General features: G+C 42.1%; 1 protein-coding gene across 3 annotated transcripts in view; it reads left to right on the top strand.

Annotated features, from left to right (window-relative positions):
* The window catches only part of Nav2 (neuron navigator 2), a 379,403-nt gene that overhangs the window by 6,179 nt on the left and 353,502 nt on the right, over window positions 1-19,722 (top strand). The window lies entirely within an intron of this gene.

Genomic DNA, 19,722 nt, shown 5'->3' with positions numbered 1-19,722 from the left:
GTTCTTTGGGGAAAATTGGTTACTCATGACTGAGTGACACAATAAAAATAGAGTAATAGTCATGGACACTGATGGTGCACAGCCTCTATTCTGGCAAAAGGGATAGCAGCAGGCATAGTATCATTGAGTTAAATCCTTATAACTTTCTTTGAGGTAGATGTGGCTTCAGGGTGGGCGTAGGGGTACAGGAATTGGAAAGGACAGCTCTGGGAGTCACAAAATTTTGTTCTGGTCAGTACCTTTATACCCTGTTGTGTTACCATCAATAAGTTCACCTTCCCAAGCTTCAATTGCGTCATTTTTTTTTAAATGAAGAGGATAGTACCTGCTTTACTCACTTTGGAGAGTTCATTTGAGGATTTGTAGAAGCAATTATGATGGACAAAGCACTGATGTTAGCATCTTTTTACTTAACTGCTCTCTGAAGAAATCAAGGTTTAGAAAGGTTAAGTTATTCTTTCAAATAGCACAGCTGTTAAATGGTAGACTCAGAATTTGAACTCAGAACTTTTCAACCCACAGTCAAAAATTTTGAACACCAACTGCGAAAGTACTTTGAAAAATACCTGAAAAGACATTGCTAATACTGAGCCAATGAAAATTGCTTTAAATTTTTCTTTGGCTTGATATATATGCCTTTTGACTCTCCTGCTCAAAATTTGGAAATATTAAATAAATATTAGTTGCTTAATAATATTAAATCATTTGAGGTATATAAAATTCCAAGTCCTCTGAATCCACAAAGCCTACTAGGTGTAATTGCAGAGAATAATTGACAGGGCTGGTTCTAGACAGAGGAAGGTAATATAGGAGGATTTGGTTCAAAATCATTTGTTCACATGAGAAAATCATGGATTTTTTTTTCTTGAGACAAGGTCTTGCTATGGAGTTCAGACTTACCTTGAACTTGCAATCTACTTGCAAACCACTCCAGGCTGCTGGGATCACAGGTATCGATTCCATCATTCCTGGCATGGATTATTTCTTAGGACAATAGGTTTAGGATTTTTGAAACCATCAATGTTGCAAAAGATGACAGGAGGGCAGGAACTAGATTTAGTGGTATATTTGTATTATAATCTCAGCATTTTGGAGACAGAGGAAGGCAAATGCATAGTGACAATCTGTCTCTATAAAAAGGGGGGAAAGAAAAGCAAGAAGAAAAATAAAAGAATATCCCCCTAGGTGTAGTCTTCTTGGTGCTTTAGGAAGGTGGTGGACACTTTTAAAGGTGGGGGCCTAGTGTGAGTTCTTTGGATCTCTTTCTCTTATCTCTCTTTTCACTGCATGACCATGATGTGAGCAGTTTTACTCCACCACAGTTCTTTCCATGGTATGCCACCACCATAGATCTAATAGCATCAGGACCATCAACTAATCAATGGATTGGGACTTCCAAAACTTTGTGCCAAAATGAAGCTTTTCTCGATATAATCTAATTGTTTCAGGTATTTGTTATAGTAACAGAAAGCTAACACCACCTATGCTCAAAAAGCTGTGGCGAAACTACATGGATTCTGCAAAACTCCCTCCTAGGATATGGACCGAGAAAGTCACACAGTAGGCCACACAGTAGGCCACACATAGGAAACATGGTGCACCATTTGCCCATAGGTTCTTCAATGTATCATCAAAGTTTTCTACTACCATGTCTTGGGGATATTCTCCTGATTTTGCTGAGGTGGACTCAGATTCTTTTATTCAATTTTAGTTATAATGCCCAAGCTGTTTGTTCCAATGGTATTAAATCCGTAAGAGTGAAGTAATGATACTACAGTAGACTAGAAAAGTTTGGGCAAATGCCCCCTTTCTCCACCTTGGAAAGAACTCCTAAGAAGAGATCTAAAAAAGAACAATAGTTCTTAAGGAATGAAGAAGATTTATTAGCATAAGACAGAGCTTCCAGAAATACTGATTATAGCAACCATGTCTACATAATATAAGTCCATTTTGCATTGCTATAAGAAAATAACTGAAGAAATAGAAGAAATAGTTAATTCACAACTCTGGAGGCTAAAAATCCAAACAGCATGGTACAGGCTGGTTCAAGCATCTGCCTTGGGGACTCCTTGGCATATTACAATGATGGAGCATGTCTGGAGCCAGAGATCATATTCCTAAATAGGAAGCCAGACCATAATCAAGGGTTTGGCTCAGGGTTTTACAACTGTTTGCCCTAGTGAAGACATAAAGAGACCAGAACTCCCTTCCAATTACTCCCCCAATAACCTAAGAGCCTCTTATTAGGCCTATTTCTTAAAGGTCCCCATCACCTCCATCCTTCCTCACATACATGATCTCATTTAATTCTCACACTGACTTTCAAAATCAGTATTTTGAACAAATTTTGTCAATAAGGAAAAACAAAACAAAATAAAAAACTAAGTCAATAAAGAAAATACCCTTAAGGGATTTATGTTTTTAGTGGGCTTTTTTTTTGAGGAGGGGGATTGTTCATTTTCAGGTTTTGTTTATTGGGTCACACAGCTGATAGAAGCAGTGTGGGATTTTTAACCTGTTTTTCTGAATCCAAACCTGGGCCTTTAACCACAGCATCTATTTTGCTTTTAATTGGAAGAGGCTCAATTTTCACATAGAGCTGAAACCTCAGAGAATCAATCCTTAAACACTCTTCTTCTTGGAGCCTGCTCCCCTTGTTTCTAACCTTGGTACTCTTCACTCTTCCCCAGAATATCTACTCTTGGTCCCAGACTTTCTTCAAAGCCTCCATGTCTGTAGGATGAGAAGCCCCACTGGGCTTTCACCCATACCCTGCTTTAATCTGAGCATTGTATTTTTCCACTGTCATGGCTGCTGTCTCCAAGGTCACCTCTATAATGTGGTCCTGTAGAGGTCCATGTGCCTCACAGCTGACAGCACTTCTTTCCTGTCCTGCCATGTGGCTGCAGTTCTGCAAACTCCCCATTTCATGCTAGTTTGCTTTGATTCACTTCGGACCTGGGAGTGATGCATGCTCACATCAAAGTGTGTCAGTGGGCAGATCTTCTGATGTATAAACTTGGTTGCTGGATACTCTTAGGCCACGAAAGAAAGCCCTAAAGGAAAAGTTAGCATTTAGGTGACAAAATTTGGAGGCAATAGCCTTACATTGGAAGACAGCTCATGATTTGAGCAAGTTAACCCAGACCACAGAGAGTCCATGTTTTTGTTATGTGACCTCTTAAATGCCCACCCAACCTCTAGGTGAAGCTGAAAGTCAGAGACCAAGGATACCATTTGATCTTCCCTTTTATTTATCAGGATTCTCACTTGCCCCATGTTAAGGGGCCTGGGACATAGAAGGCATTCAGTAAATAGCTGCTAAATTGTATCTCAGACATATCAGCTCAGGGAATTTTGGTGGACTATGTATGTGAAACTGCCTGATATGGCATAGATGAGATCACTGTCACTACTGAGCAGTCACTATGTGCTGGACATTCTCTCCAGCATTTGTGTGGATTTTTCCACTTAATCGTCACAGAATCAAAACCCTCTTAGTTAAGTGATTTTCTGCTTGACTCTATTTTTCAGATAACCTGGGCTATGGATACCATAAACAATATGCCCAAGGTAAAGGTCAAGGTCTTCCACTTAATATTTGAATGAAAGAGTCAGGCTGAAAGCTAGGGCAGCAACAACCTAATCCCTCACCTCTATCCACTGCCTAATCTTCCCTGTGTGCTGCTAACTAGACCCAACTCTGGTGAAGGGAGAGGAAGACAGAGAGAGCCAACAACTAGTTTAATCCAACAACTAGTTTAATAATTTTCATTGAGACCCTGCATGGACTTCCTCATAAGATTGACAAGAGTTCTGCCCATTACAAAGTGCCTGTATCTCTTTAACTGAACTAGGGATGCTTCCTGATAATCCTGACCACTTACTAGATTCCTTTCTTTTCTCCCTTTTGTCTGCTTCTTACTCATTTGGAATTATTTTTTCTTTGGGTTGTAAAGCAGAAACCAATATAAATTTGACTTAGTCTCTAGAAATGTTTACCTGTCTAAAAATATGCCAGCTTTGTTATATTTTTTAGCCAGATTTAGATTTGAAAGTGTATGAATTATCCACACCCATGTATTAGGCATGAACTGCTGGTACATTTTGTAACAGGAAGCTGCTGGTTTCCATTCCAGAGAACTGGAATTTGGTCAGAAATTTGTGATTCGTAAATACCAATGCTTGCCACATTCCGTTGCTGTTTTTAAGAGCATCTCATCACCTGGATTCAGAAGAAGGAGGCCATGGCAAGGCCAGACTGGCTCATCTCCCCTGGTGCATTCTCTAGGTCTGGTGGCTTCCAAGTGAACTCTGCCTGGCTCTTTCTCCCCAAACTCATGCCATTCTCTAGTGTGTTGCCTTTGGATTCACACGAGGGCAGACAGTGTGCTTATTTTAGAACTGGAAAGAGCACAGATGTATCAATAAAAAAAAGGGAAGGAAAAATCCATTCAGTGGTTTTAAAATATCCCTCCCTTAACAGAACAAATTATTTTTGTTTCTTAAAAACAACTGGTAATTTTCTCCTCGAAACAGATGGAAAGAGGAACAGAAGAATATAAAGAAAAGGTGAGGGCTACCTCACCTATAGATTTCATCTGTTCTTCTCACATATAACAACTTATTTCCCTTCAACTTCTAAAATATCTATGCCCCTAATTTGTAGAACAAAATCACAAAGACTGTGTTCATTTAAAATACAAGGAAACGGAGGCTCAAGGCCTTTACATTTGTCATTCTTTATGCTTACAATATCTTCTCCATGTTCACACCCTTACCTTCAGTGTCTACTCAGATGCTACTCAGAAGTACCTTTGGATCGCACTATATAAAATAGTAACACCCAATACATCCTTTTATATCTCCTTCCCTTGTTATGTTTTGCTCTAAAGCCAGATTATTCTGATATGTTGAAGTATTTGTTTAGTTATATCTTCCTGTACTAGACTGTCAGCCCCCATGCCTTGTCAAAGCCTGACACATAATAGGTGCTCACTAAATATTCACTGAATGAGTCACAAGGTCTTATATAGGGTTACAGGAAGCAATATGCAGGTCTTACTCCCAGACCATGATTTGTTCCTATAGTGTTTCCCTTTTTCTTGTTCACTTTTTGTGACGTGAGCACTTGCTAATCAAAGTGTGGTCTGTATAGCCACACAATGGCTTCAGCAGGAAGACTGATGGAACTGTGCAGTCTTAGGACTCACTCAACCCAGAATCTGATTGTATACATTAGTTATATTTCAGACAGTGTGCTGGCAAAATGAAGTTTCATATACAGAGGAGTGTATATATCCTGAACTCCTTCAGAAGTTCCTTAGAAAAGTCTCTTGTCCACAAAACATTCTGTCACCAGCCCTGACAGCCCAACTGCTCTGAAAAACCCTGCACTGTGATTGAACTAGAGATAGACCAGATGGACAGGGAAACCCAATGAGAAGGTCTCATGAGAGAGATTCCCAGAATCCAGGCTATTCCCTGTTATATGTGCTTTGATGTGCACTGTGCTTATTCATCTGGAAGCCGGGTTTTGTAGCTAATGTTTACTCATCATAATGGGAGAATGAAATCCACCTGGTATCTGCAAAAGGAAGGGAACCAGCTTTGGAAGACTGACTGCAAATGGCGTATTTATTTTAAAAGTCAGAGGCAGTTCCATCTCAGCCCTTCTCACAAATGCTTATGTCCTTCACTCTAAGAACTGTTCTTTGAATCAAAGACTCTAGGTCTTCAGCAAAGTCAGGGAGCTTATTCCTACAGTTTGAACAGAACCAAATTCCCTCAGTCCCTTTGTGTTTGGAAATTTTCCAATTCTCTTGAGTCCCCCAAATCACATTGCCTGATTTCAGCATGTGGTTTTGAAGGAGGAAGAATGTGCCCCCAGGGTCTAAAAGGAAAGGTTGGATAGCTGGCTATCCATCCTGTGTCTAATGCCCAGGGCAGTCCCCTTGATGGACCAATGCTAGGAAAATGTAATCTGTCTGCCTGCTGAGGCATTTCTTTCAATCATGCTGTGGTTGGTGGTTGGGGATTGATTTAGAGGAAGCCTATTGGTAAGAATTGAGTTCCTAAACCAGGCTATTTGGAGAAAATTATTGTCTAATCTTGCTATCAGAGCCTTTTGCCTTGTTCTGAGCACATCACGGCTATTTAAAAGCTACTCACATGGTCCCTGGTGTCATAGAAACAGGCTCTCTTTGTGCACACCCGTGTCTCAGTCAGGAATGAACCACCACACATGGAAGAAGAAGGCTAGGTGACAAAATTCATTGCAAAGTCCACAGGAATAAGGGAGGTAGCAGAGGAACCTGGGAACACTTTTGTTCAACCCCTAGCTTCCTTAACTTGGTATCTGTCATCAAACTCTGTCCAAGCTTTCTTGGTATCTGTCATTGAACTCTCTCCAGCCTCCTTTGAGTCAAAATCTGGTACTGAATGAGGACAATAAAACTTCCCCATGACTAGAAGCTGATAAAACTGACATCGAGAGGTTGTGTTGGTATATGCACACATTTGTGTATGTACACATATGTGTATAAACATTGTATATGTTTGTGCATGCATGCACACATGCATTTGTGAGTGTGTATTTGTTTATGCATGCATGTGTGCTTGGGTATATATGCATGTGCGTGAGTGTATGTGAATGAATATGTGAAATTCATAGTCATGTGAAATTATGTGCATTCATGTGAAATTAAGTGTGTGTGTGTGTGTGTGTGTGTGTGTGTGTGTATTCAAGTCCCCAAATATTCCTTGAGAGGTTACAGAAAATCTTTTCTTTTTTATTGTTGGGATAATGTATAGAGGGGTTATATTCATCACATATTGCTTCTCACATATTGATACCCCTTCTTATTTTTTTGTCCCCATTTCCCTCCCCTCATCCCTCCCAATCATCTTGTTTCCCCCCCACTTCCCTTTCCTATTTCAAATAAACATGTATATAATATATCAGGTAATAAAGTCAGATACAGTAAAAATATGAGATTAACCAGAAGGGCAAAAAAAAGAGAGAGAAGAGAAATAACATAGTACATTAAGAATAACAATCACATGAGATAAAGGTCTTGTTTCCATATCCTAGAGTTCCTTTCATTTAGTCTCATCCTATATGACCTTGTGTAGCTTTTGAGCTATTGTGATCCTCTGCTAGGAGAGTTCTAGATGTGTACTAATTATTGCAAATGAGGGAAACCAGTGAGTCTATGTTCCTTTGGCTTACTTCACTTCATATGATTTTTTTCCAATTTCCATTTTTTTCCCATTTCCTTACAAATGGGGTAATGTTCTTTCTGATGATAGCACAGAATTCCATTATGTATAAGTACCATATCTTCTTGATCCATCATCTACTGAGGGGCATCTGGCTTGGTTCCATATCTTAGCTATGGTAAATAGTGCTTCAGGGAACATCATTGTGCTAGTGGGTTTAGTATGTCCTTGTTTCTGGACAAGTGGATAAATGTTAAGTAGTGGGATTGCTGAATCATAGGAGAGCTCTATATTTAATCTTTTGAGGAATCACCATACTGCTTTCCAGAGTGGTTGAACCAGTTTGCACTCCCACCAACAGTGTAGTAGTGATCCCTCCTGGCCACATCCCTGCCAGCATCTGTTGTTATTAGATTTCTTGATAATGACCATTCTAAGTGGAATGAGGTAGAATCTCAAAGTTGTTTTGATTTGCATTTCTTTTATTGCCAGAGATGTTGAGCATTTCTTCATGTGTCTATAGGCCATTCTTATTTCTTCTTCAGATAAATCTCTCTTTAAGTTTTTAGCCCACCTTTTAATGGGATAGTTGTTTCTTTGAATGTTTGTTTTGGAGAGATTCAATTTTTTGAGCTGTAGATATATTTTAGATATGAGGCCCTTGTCTATTGTGTGGCCAGTGAAGACCTTCTCCCACTCTGTGTTCTTTCTATTTAACTTTCTAGCTACGTCCTTTGCCATATAGAAGCTCTGCAGTTTAATGCAGTCTCATTTGTCCAAAATTTCTTTAATTCGTTGTGTTTCTGGATCTTTATTAAGAAAGTTTCAACTTGTGCCAAGGAGACCTAGTGTATCTCCTATTCCTTCTTGTAAAGTTTTCAGGGTATCTGCTTTAACTTCGAGGTCTTTGATTTATTTGGAATTAATTCTGGTTCAGGGTAACATAGACGGATTCAATGTTAGTTTTCTGCAGGTGCTTAACCAATTCTGCCAGCATCAGCAGAAAATCTCTTTTGTCCACTGGTAATCCCATAGTGTGTGAAGCAATGTCAGAGATTGTAAGAACACTGTTCCCAGAATCAGAAACTTGCATTTTGTCTAATCCCATCTTTAACATACTTCATGATGTTGCCCGGTGGTTCCTCAATGACCAGTACATGTGTCCAGACAGTTTCCTCATAGAGTGGGTTTCTTAGGGCTGTGAAGAGATTCTAATGTACTATCTTGCATGTGCTGAGTTTGATACCAGCTCCCTCAGAAAAGTCAGAGAAGCCAGAGAAGAACAAGTCACTGTCATTTCAACCAGGATTTAGACTTCATCTCTAACTACTTAAAGCCATGTGGCCCTAGGTAAATGGCTAATAAATTTGTCCCTACTTCCTGCCCTACTTGGCAGGCAGGATGGCAGAAACATAGCTACCCTGTGCCTGGACTATGATCATGAGTATGAAGCACATGGCAAATGTTCAGCATGTGATGCATTCTCCATTAACTTTAGATCCTGGTGTGTCTGTGTCTGTACCTACATATATGGATAGATGTTGTTAAAAGAAGTCCTTGGTAGAATGTAATCAAGGGATCTGATGGAACTGCTTAATTACATCAGTATACTTTGGCAGCAAGGAAATCAATTAATTCATTCTTCCAGGTACTTATTATCAGGAACAAAAGCAAGCACAGAAAGGTCCTATGAGGCAAGAGAGAGGCACAGAGATTGTATTTCTTCTTTCACATGGGTGGTCCTCTAACATCAGTCAGTGTACACCTAGGAAGCATGGTAAATGAGCAGCATCCTAGTCTCAGATTCTTGCAAATCTGGGGTGAGGGAGCTATGTATTTCTTTTTAAGAAATATGATCGGGTAATGTGCAGTAGACAGTTTGAAGCCTCCACCCCAGTGATGGAGATGAAGCCAGTGGGAGATCAGTGAGGAAGCCTGAGGGAAGACGAGAGCTTGGACAACACAGGATAGGGAGGGTCAGGACCTAGGAGTGACAGGAGCTAACGTTTGAATACTTGTGAGATCTACAGCAAGCAAGGTATCAGATTTTGGATTGGTCAGATGAGCAGATGGTAGAGGGCTTTAGATAGGCTCTTCTTCCTGTCACCATGAGCTGAGGTTGCCAGGTAGGGCAGGCACTATTTCCGGATGCTAGCAGGATTTGCTGGAACTCCTGTTAAAGGGTAATGAATCCAGTGTATGTGTCTTGGGTTTTAGGTTCATCTAGTTGGCTCCAGGTTGCCCAGCACTGCCTTGGTCAATCAGAAATTAGGATAATTTCCTATATTACCCATCCTGGGGACAGAGGAGATGAATGAAGATTTAGGAGCAAAGTGGGATTTCTGCCTCTTAAGTAGTTGGGACTTAAGGTATCAGCCACCACACCCAGCCTAGGGTATGGAATGAACCCAATGATGTGCATGTAAGCACCAGTATTGCTTCCATTGGTGTGTGAGCTCAGAGCAGCCATAATATGTATCTTAAGTTGTGAAGGGCCATATCTCCTCCTGACAAAGACTGAGCCAAAAGATCCCCAGTGGTAGTGGCCTTTTACCTTCTGCCTGCAGGAAGACAAATTTTGGGGGGTTTGCAATGAGTCGGGGAGAACTAGAGGTAAGGAGGAAGATAGAGGATGTGCAATCCTAAAACACATTGCATCTGCCAATGAAGATGACAAAATCTGAATGCTATTGACTAATGGGTGTGGGAAAGATGGGGAAACATTAAGTGAGGAGTCAGTCAATCTTATTAATCTACTATATATGCCTGTGTGAAGCCTTTTTGAACAATTAATATACACCAAGACAACAAAAGAAGGAAAGTAAGTTAAGACAGGTCCTCTGAGAGTATGGGCACTAATAGGGAAAAGAAGTAACAGGGAGAGTGAAGGAGAGTGAACATGGTGAAAATGCTTCATAGACTTGTGTGAAATTACTACAGGTAATTTGGGGTTGGTTTGGAAAGGGGAGGGGAGATGAGGGAAAGTGATAGGGAGGTGAATCTGAACAAGATATATTGCATGCCAAAACACCCAACACACACACTTTGTACAACTAGGTGATGCTAAGAAAAATAAGGGGAGACAGAGAGGGAGGGACTTATTCAGACTTTATGTGTGATGGGCTCCAGGCTTGTTATGATTTCATGACTTTTATCATTTAGCCTGTACCTTAGGAGTGAGATAGCATTTGTCCTTTTGATAAGTGAAGAAAGGAAATCCCAGAGAGGTGCGGTGACACCACAAGGACATGGCATAACCTACTGTTCAATTTACTTCTACCTGGCTTCAGAGACTCACTCAGTTCCACAGAGAAAATGGTGAGAACTCTGTCCTCAGGGACAGGGCCCTCAGAAACCGGCTGCCCTGAGGAGGGTGAGGGGCATCTTTGTGGGCAGAGCACCCTGGAGTCTCAGGACTTGTGGGCCATTTCTATGCCCTCTGTCAACAATCCAGCTTTCAATAATTCTGTGCTGGCTGCCTGCCGCTGTCATCACAGTCAGACCCCACACCCACACATGAGAAGGCCTTGGCCAAGGGTATGCTGAAGCAGGAGGAGGAAATGCATTCTGGTGGGGTTTGTCGCAAAGCCCCTGAATGGCCCCATTGAAGTGCCCAAGCAGGATGACTATGAGCCTGCTGGAGCCCTTGGCCTGCTGAGGTGAGAGGTCTGAGGCTGGGCAGGGAGTGCTGGCTCAGAGGCCAGACACTGACTTCCAGGGCTGGGAGCCAGGGCCTCTGACGTGCTCTGAAATGCCAACTCTGCTTAATGGGGAGCAGCTGGGCTCAGCTAGGCATTTCTCTCCATGCCAGGAAGGCAGTGTGAACCCAGTTACCCAGGCCATGGCAGCCTCCCCATCTCCATGCCATGCTCTGCTCCCTTTTCCAGGGCTAGGCACAGCCTACGGGACATGAGGGTCATGATGAGTCCTCACAGTGTCCCCTAAGCATCCTTTCTATCCCTGGTAGGAAAACAATGTTCCTTTAACAGTTCAGGACACCCACAGGTAGAGTTGTGAGTTAAAAGACAAGACACTCAGTTATAAATGAATTTTAGATAAATAGCTCTTTAATTGTGCTTAAACAGTAAGTACAAATAGTGATAAATAGCAAAACTTGAACCAAGATAGAAATTGTTGTAGCATGGGACAGATTTACATTTAAAGTTACTTGTTTATCAGAAATGTAGATTTTAGTAGACATCCTCTATTCTTACTTGCTGACTCTGACAATCCTATGTATGGAAACCAGGATGGATGGATGGGAGGATGTGGGGTTCTCCTTAATAACACCAAAGTAGATGTCTCTTGTCTCTCACACATCAAATGACCAGATGCTACACTTAGTAGGTGTTCACAGACAAGCAACCATTCTCCCTTGTAGCCTACCTCCTTTCAGGGAGCCTCATGCTTCTTTCAGTCCCCACAGTCAGGAGGGAAGCTTCTAGTGAAATTCTAGTTGGTGACAAATTTCATAGAACCTTCAAGTCACAGTGGCTAAACCCAGGTGGCTTCATTGTGTATGAGACAGAGGTGTTTGCTTCTCTAACAGACCCCACAGGCTTCTAGGGGGATGTGAAGTTGAACCGAAGAGTAAACTCTTATACTGTGGATCTGTGGATTTGGAGCTATGCTATGAAACAGACTAGCTCTGTGGCCCCTAGGCAAGACATTTGACTTCTCTTATTCTTGATTTTCCTCCTCTGTAAGGTAGGAACAGTATTTCTTGTCTCTTGGGACCGTGGCCAGTGTGAGTTCCAAGAACAATGATGAGTGTATAAATACATTCACCAACTTGTAGGTTGGAGCACATTCCTGGTTGGGGGGTACGGGGAGAGAGGGAGAGGAGAGCAGGAGTAAAAGGAGAGGAAAAATACAAGGGCCAGGAATGCTTGAACTCCATACCTGCTCCACACCCACTCTCTCTTAGCATGCTCATTCTGTGACTTTGTTTACATTTCTGATCATTACCACCATCCTTTTATTTTTTATGTTGCTGAGGTCTGAACTCAGGGCCTCAAGCTTGAAAAGCTTGTGCTCTACTTTTTAACCATGTTCCAGTTCTTCTACTTATTTTTTTCCAGATATGGTTTTGTACTTTTGACCAGAGCTGGCTTTCAGACAATAATCTTTCTATCTTCACCTCTCAAGTATCTGGGATTATAATTGTGTACCACCATACCTAGCACTTTTGTCAGTAACAGTAAAACTAGATAGGTGCATAATGTTTACTGTTTATAAATTTGATAATGGTTAATGTACTAGAAGTTTAAACAGACTTGGTTTACGTTCTTTACTGTATGACCTCAGGTAAATATTTAACCTCCCTAAGCCTTGGTTTCCTCCTATATAAATTGAGGTTTTGTAGGTGTGTTTGGGAAGATGAAAAGAGACTAAATATAGATAGCTTAGCATGGAGTCTGGCACATAATAAGTGCCCCAGAAGTGGGCAGTTATTAAAAGGTCTTATTTCAGTCTTATCTGTGAAGTATTAATTATCAGGTACAGATGAAGTTTGGAGAAGTTAAGTAAGTAGTCCAAGGAGGTCCAACTGAAAGAGTTGTATAGGACAAATACTCCTGACTTCTCAGGAAGCCTTTGGTCATCAGGATTTCTGGGGCTCTGCTTCTAACTTTCAGCTGAACACCTTTTTAGGGACTCACTAGACCCAGGCCCTCCTTGCATAGTTGTGTTCTGGCCCAGACACTTGGGTATCCTAGAATCTTGGCATGTCTCCTTGTGGCAAGCCCATCCCTGCTCAGTCTCCTCAGGCCAAGGATAAGGACATCCTTTTTCTAGGTTTTTGTCTACCTCACAGCAGCCACTTCTCTGTAGTAAGATTGAAGTCTGAGATTTTTTATTATACTCTTAAACCTTTTCTTCATCCCCATGCATGGATGCTAGTTTTATTGTCTTGAGTACAAATGTAGTTGTGAAAGGTGAGTTTGTTTCTTAGGAAAGCTAGGGATGTGTCCTCACTGGAGAAGGCAACCTCGGCTAGCTACATCCCTTTTTGTGGGATTGGCTGGACTGAGGAGGTATTGTTTCTAACTAAATTAATAACCAGCAAGCCCTGGTGGCTAAGGATGGGGTAAGGAGCTAGCCTTAACCCTGATGGAGAGATTGCTCTGTGTTTGACTCTCCATTACTCCTTCTTTTAGAAAAATCTGCCCACTCTGGTGAGGCCCATGTTTCAAATGAGTGAAATGAGACAGATGCTGATGATTTGAGCTAAGTCACATGGTCAGTAAATAATAGAGGCAGGTTTAAAGGGCAAATCTGTCCACTTCCAAGCCTGGAACCCAGTGTCTAGGTTCAAGTTTTGTAGGAAAAAACCAATCCAGCAAATTACATGCACTTGTCTTCAAAGTTCCTCTGAGGACTTCAGATGCTCTGTCTGCCACACTGAAGGCTTTAAGCCACCTGGACAGTGCCATTAGGGCCCGACTTTAGTACATGGTACTGAGACTTTTAGAGAGATTGGGCAAGACCTGCCTGCTGATCTTACATGATTCCTTAGAGCACTTTCTATGCACCAAGAGGAGAAATGGGGTTTTCTAAGGACAGGAAACGCCTGTACGAGTCAGAGATGGACATGGCCATTGTGCAGTGAGGGTGGCAGTGAGAAGACCTGCTTTCACCAAGGAGTGGGACCATAGTGATGCAAAAAATGGGCTGGAGGCTGGGGGATGGAAGTCTGGAAGCCAGACATGGACAATTAGCTTCCATCCAAGAATGTAGGATCCATCATGGGGCTCTGAACAGGAGAGAGCAGTCTGCTTATGTATAAGAAATTCTCAGGATATTGGAAAAGATGGAGACTAGAAGCCTGATTTGGGGGGTGGGTGGTTGTTAGTAACTCCAGAATTTCTGTTGATGAGACTGGGAGCATGTCTGGGCCATGACAGGAGTTCTAGAGATGGTGATGATTTATTGAGTGTTTACTATGTGGTAGTAATCACTCACAGGATTCAGCCACATAGGAACTCATGTAATCCTTGCAACCATGATGGAGGGGAAGTACCATTTTGAATACTGTTGTGGAGAAGCTGAGAAACAAATTGGTGCTGGTGTCTGATATAGGGCTGGGCATAGGGGCTAGAAAGGAACAAGAAGATCAGAGAATCATGGGGGTGGGGTAAGGTTACAGCTCAGGGCTAGAACATTTGCCTAGCACATGCAAAGCTGTAGGTGTGACCCTCCACACTACACAGAAATAAGAAGAATTCTTGAAAGACGATCAAGGGTTGGACCTGGTGACCAAGGTGAGAAGAGACTGGAGGAAAGGGAAGATTTGCAGTGACTCCTCAGTAAGCCTAATGATCTTGTGTCAGAGCCATATCCTAGCGGCAAGTACTGGGGGAACTTACGATGCCTCTGTTAAATGGAAATGTGATGTTTCAAAGAACATATATCATAAATCAGTGCCAGACACAAATACTGAGATGTGAGAGAGGCCACTTGCTTCTGTTTGAGGAGGATGGCTGAAGTGAAGGGGACACGGACAGGCTAATATTGAAAGGGCCTATGCTTGACAATTCCTTCTGGCAAGCCAAAATGTGCTATCTTTAGACATCACCATCACAGGTCCCTTTCCTGAGGACCTTTTTCTTTACTCAACCTGAACAACAGCAATTCAAGCTCAAGAATTCTTGCCAACAAAAATATCCTGCCTTCCAGGTCATATACATGCTTTAGCAGAATGTTTCAGACGTTTGAAATGATGCAAATGTGTAAGTCATCCAAGGGGGTTGGACAAGAGAGGTCACACATCCCTCCAGATGAAATTTCCAACAATGCCTGAAACCCAAGGCATTGGACCCTGGTCTCCTACAAAGTCAGACACCACACCCTATCTTGGTCAGGTACATCATGGGATCTGCGTCAAGCTTTGATCCTCCTCAGGCAAAAATGTGGAGGTATCTTTCATCCCTAGCTCTATCTCTGAAATCCATCATCACTGCCAGCATGAGCTCTTCAGTTCACCAAACCTGAGTTATCCCTTGGCTTCTGACTTACTAAAGAACCTTGGACAAGTTATTTCATTCCTGATCCTTAGATTTGTCATTCGTAAATAAAATGAAGATAATGACAGCACCTTCTGATAGTGCTGAAATATACTCAAATCTGTAATATACTCAAATCTAGGGCCTGGCACGTGATAGGTGCTCATTACGTATACACTTCACTTGTCCCAGCCCTACTCTAATATGTTCCTAGAGAGTAAGGCTTCACCGTGGGATTTGGGGAAAAAAAAAAGCTTGCAGCCTACCACCACATTGTTGCTAATTGCAGGTTGACTGTGAGGTTTACCTGGCTTCCTGCTTGTGCTCCCTGGCTTTCTCAGCCAGAACTAGGGTGGCACTGTGGTCAGCCTGGCACTAGAAGCAGCAATCTTGCTCTGATATCCAGAGATGTTCTTGTCAATTTACTTTCCAACCCCTAGACTCCTGCACTAGAGGCAAGTAGCTCTCACCAGTGTTGTAGATCATCTATTACATACCATTTCACAACGTAAGTTCTATCCTCAACGCCATCTTACCTGGGAGGAAAATGAAGACCCTGGGAAGACAAATCACTTACTCTGGTATATGCAGCTAAAATCTGAGACAGTACATGGACTCCAAACCTCTGTACCACTCTGAACAAAGGAGTTTGCAGCCAATCCTTCTGCATGCTGCCCACATTTTCATAACCTGCTGTCAGCCCAGGAGGTTTGCTGCTTCTCTTAGCACAAGAGACCAGAACCATCTGTCGAGTGCTTTTTTTGAGGGAGCTGGTGTGACTGTTTCAGGGTAAAATGTAGAGAAATAGCATCACTTTTTTTCCTCCTCACAGTAAAAATAACCTGCAGGGATGAGAAGAACAAATGGAGGTGGGGAGGCTGACACAGAAGAAGGAGTTTAAGTGCTGCAGGCTGCTCACCTGGGTGCCCTGTACTACCATCTGCTTGATAGGGAGGCAGTGCTGGCCTGAGTTGCCAGCACTTCATGGCCATTAGCATCAGCCATCACAGGATCTTCCTCAAAGAGCTTTGGCTCAAGGAACTTCAAGGGACACAGAAAGGGTCTCCAGAAGGGGGTGACATTGTCCATATAGAGAAAGTAACATGATCACCAACCTCACCCTCTTTTGTATCAGCCAGCTCCAGACACAAACCGGACACAGCTTCTCATCATGAGACATGTTTTTAAAAATAAAAATAAACTGAAAGTAGTTGGTGAAGTTGAAATTGTTAATGTATGCAGTTTCCACTGGTGCTAGGATTAAAATAGCTTCTTTTTGAGAAAACTAGAGCTACTTATTTGTGTGATTCCAGGTCATCTTTCACTGGATTCCAGGACTGTGGGCTGAGCATGGGGTCACAGTGGTAAGAGCTCCATGGGGGCCCCAGGGTCTTTAGCTTGGCCCAACTGTGAGTCAGAGACCTGAGCAGATTCTTCCTTCGGGGGCCCACTTCATAGAACTCAATCTGCAGTTTCCAGGAGATCTGTTGTCAGCACTCCATTCCCAGGGAGGAGATTGAGCATGAGAAGTGGGAAGAAAGATGCCTAGCTAGTCAATAGGAAATTCTACAGCAGGTAGACCCAGCAGAATATGACATCATGTGGTGATTGCACTCACAGATTTTAGAAAATGGATCTTGGATTCAACAATAATCCATGTGGCTAGGTGTGGTGGCTCACACCTGTAATTCTAGGTATTCTGGAGGCTGAGATTATAAAGATCTCAGTTTAAGGCCAGCTCAGCCAAAAAATTTTCAAGATTTCATATCAACCTATAATACAGGCTGAGTGTAGCAATGTGTGCCTAGAATCCTAGCTTTTGGGGAAGCATATATAAGAGGGTAACAGTCCAGTCTGATGATGTTAAAAAAAATCACTGGAGGAGTGGCTGATGTGGTAGGATACCTGTCTATAAGCTTAAAGTTTAAGGCCTTAAATTCAAACCCAAGTGCCCAAAGCAGAAAACCATACTTCCTTCTTCTCAGATACATTCCTCTATGGCCCTTGCACTCTAAACTGATTTTTTTTCTTTTCATCTGAAAGATGTTGGTATATGTTCCTACCTTGCAGAGCACTGGGGAGTATTAACTAGTATCAAGCATGGAAAGCTCTTAGCAGAAAACCTGACACATATGGGGCCCAGTGAACAGTGGAATTACTAATTATTATTGGAGTTCTGAGCCCTGAGCAGATCCAAAGTAGCTGAAGGGGGTAGGGGTATGTGCGTAAATATGCATTCTGACAGTCCTTACCGTAGATGATGGTGGAACCAGTAACCGTCTGTTAGTGAAGGAAGAGACCCCGAAATATTTACTGGCTTAGCAGTCTACAGAGCGATTAGTGATGATTAGGATGTGTATTTCTATCTGAGGTAGTCTGGGATTCGAGAAAGTATGAATATACAGGATGGAACTTCACAAACCAAAAGGCTAAATAAGGTAAAAGTTTAAGTGCCTCGCCATGGGGAGACCTCCTACCCCACAGTGCCAGGAAGAAAAGTGATCCTGGGCTAATCCAGCAGGTCCACCAGGTCCCTCTGAGGAGGTGACCCAGACCTATGGTGCAGTGTGGTACCACTTGGGTAGGTAGGGCAGAGCAGGCAGGGCAGGGGCTTCTGACACCACTGTGCTGAGGATGCACCCAGAACCTGTCAGCCTTGCCTGGACTGGACTTCCAGTTTTATAGTTGTAGATCTTAAATGTGGGTGACAGATGTGGGAGAGGCACATTCAAGAGATGAAAGATCACTCCATCTGCTTGCTTCTGCAGAAAATGTGGAGACCAGAAGTGGCGGATGAATTTTCCGAATGGGGATCTTGGGGGTGAATTTTCATAGGAAGGAGCAGCATTTACAAACAACATAGACTTCACAAACTGGGACCCTGACACCATTCTCTGGAGGCAAAGTTGATTAAGGGGCTTGTTAGAGGAAGCCACTGTTAGGAAGTTCAGTCCATGTCTTTAGAAGAAAGCATACAGCCATTCATGCATCCAAGCTCTGCATTTCATCTACAGCAGAGATGGAATGAAGGTTTCTTCTGCTGGGATGTTTACATCTCCCTGGCACCCCTCAGCAGTGCCAGCATCTGCTGGAGCCCAGGAACACCCTGGGGGCTTGGTTAGTTAGGATCTATACTCCAGGTGGCTGTTCTGGGAAGAACACAGCTAATATCAGAAGTAACCATGTCACTAAAAAACATAAATATTACCCTCTTCCCTTGCAATCACCTGACTTGGACAGTGAAGTTCCAAACTTATTTACCAAGTATTCTCATACACAGATGCTACACTAGTCTCTCTATTCTCATTTAATCATCCCAACAACTAAGAGTGTTCTTACATTATTTCCATTTGAATAAGAAGGACAAAGAGACAGGTGCCCAAGCTTTGAAACTCTGAACTCCTGTTTTGAAGGCCAATGGAAAATTTTAAAGGTAATGCAAACTGTTGGGCATTAAGTTGAATCAGGCCTATGCAGACATTATTTATACAGGATCCTACAGCTGGTTTTGGGGTTTTGAATTCTACCTTGAGGAAGGTAGTAGCTTTAAGAGGAAAAAATGAAGAGGGAGATTCTTGTTTTTGGAAAGGGACAGGCAAATTCTCCTGTATTTATTATTGCTTCAAGCAGATGCCTCTAGAAGGCAGATCTTCTATCTTGATAAGGAATCATTTGCACTACACAATTTGAACTTCTCTCGGTGACTGTTTTACAAGAATTTCAGAGAAAGACACATGCACAAAGAATGAGTTTGTGACAAACTACTAATTTCTGGTAGTCTTCAAAGTATGGAAGGTATGTTCAGCAGAAGCAAAGTAACACCTTCCAGATAAAAGAAACATACATCATGGGCACTCAGAAAACAAGAGATTTGTTTAGAAGTAGAGATATACTGATATTTTGGAAACTGAAAAGGGAAGTAGCTGGATAGGAGAATCAAGCTTGGCTACTGCTTGCTTTGGTAGCCCCATCTATAATAGTATTTCTAAACATTTTATACACACACACACACACACACACACACACACACACACACACACACAAAACACACAGAGAATGTAGTATATTGTGAGCTTACTACATATATTGGATCCTTCAATCCTCACAAAAAGCTTATAGACCAGACACAGCAATTGCTATTATCTATATTTATAAATGATGCAAAGAGTCACAGTCACCTAGCTAGTAACCCAGGATATGTAGCCCCAGATCCCATGCTCTTAACCTTCCAGCAATCTTGGCACTCTGCCATCCAAGGAATGTGAGATAGTCATGAGAGGTCAGAGAAGGGAGGTTAGACCCAGTAACTGCACCATTTTCTAAGGCTGAAATGATATTTTCCTTCTATTAGGGCCTTTCTTAGGCAGCATCCATTGCCCCTTATAGTTCAGTCTTCTGTCTCTTACTGTTCCCAATCCCCTTTATTCTAACACCTTTTCAGAAAAGGTCCAGTTTAAGAATCAAGTGGATCAAGAATCAAAAGCTGTAAGCCATTTCC

Source organism: Megascapheus bottae, chromosome 16, assembly GCF_031878675.1.
Source record: "Megascapheus bottae isolate mThoBot1 chromosome 16, mThoBot2.hap1, whole genome shotgun sequence".
NCBI lineage: Eukaryota > Metazoa > Chordata > Mammalia > Rodentia > Geomyidae > Megascapheus > Megascapheus bottae.
The sequence above is the reverse complement of the archived record's forward strand: the minus strand, read 5'-3'. Positions and strand labels throughout refer to the sequence as shown.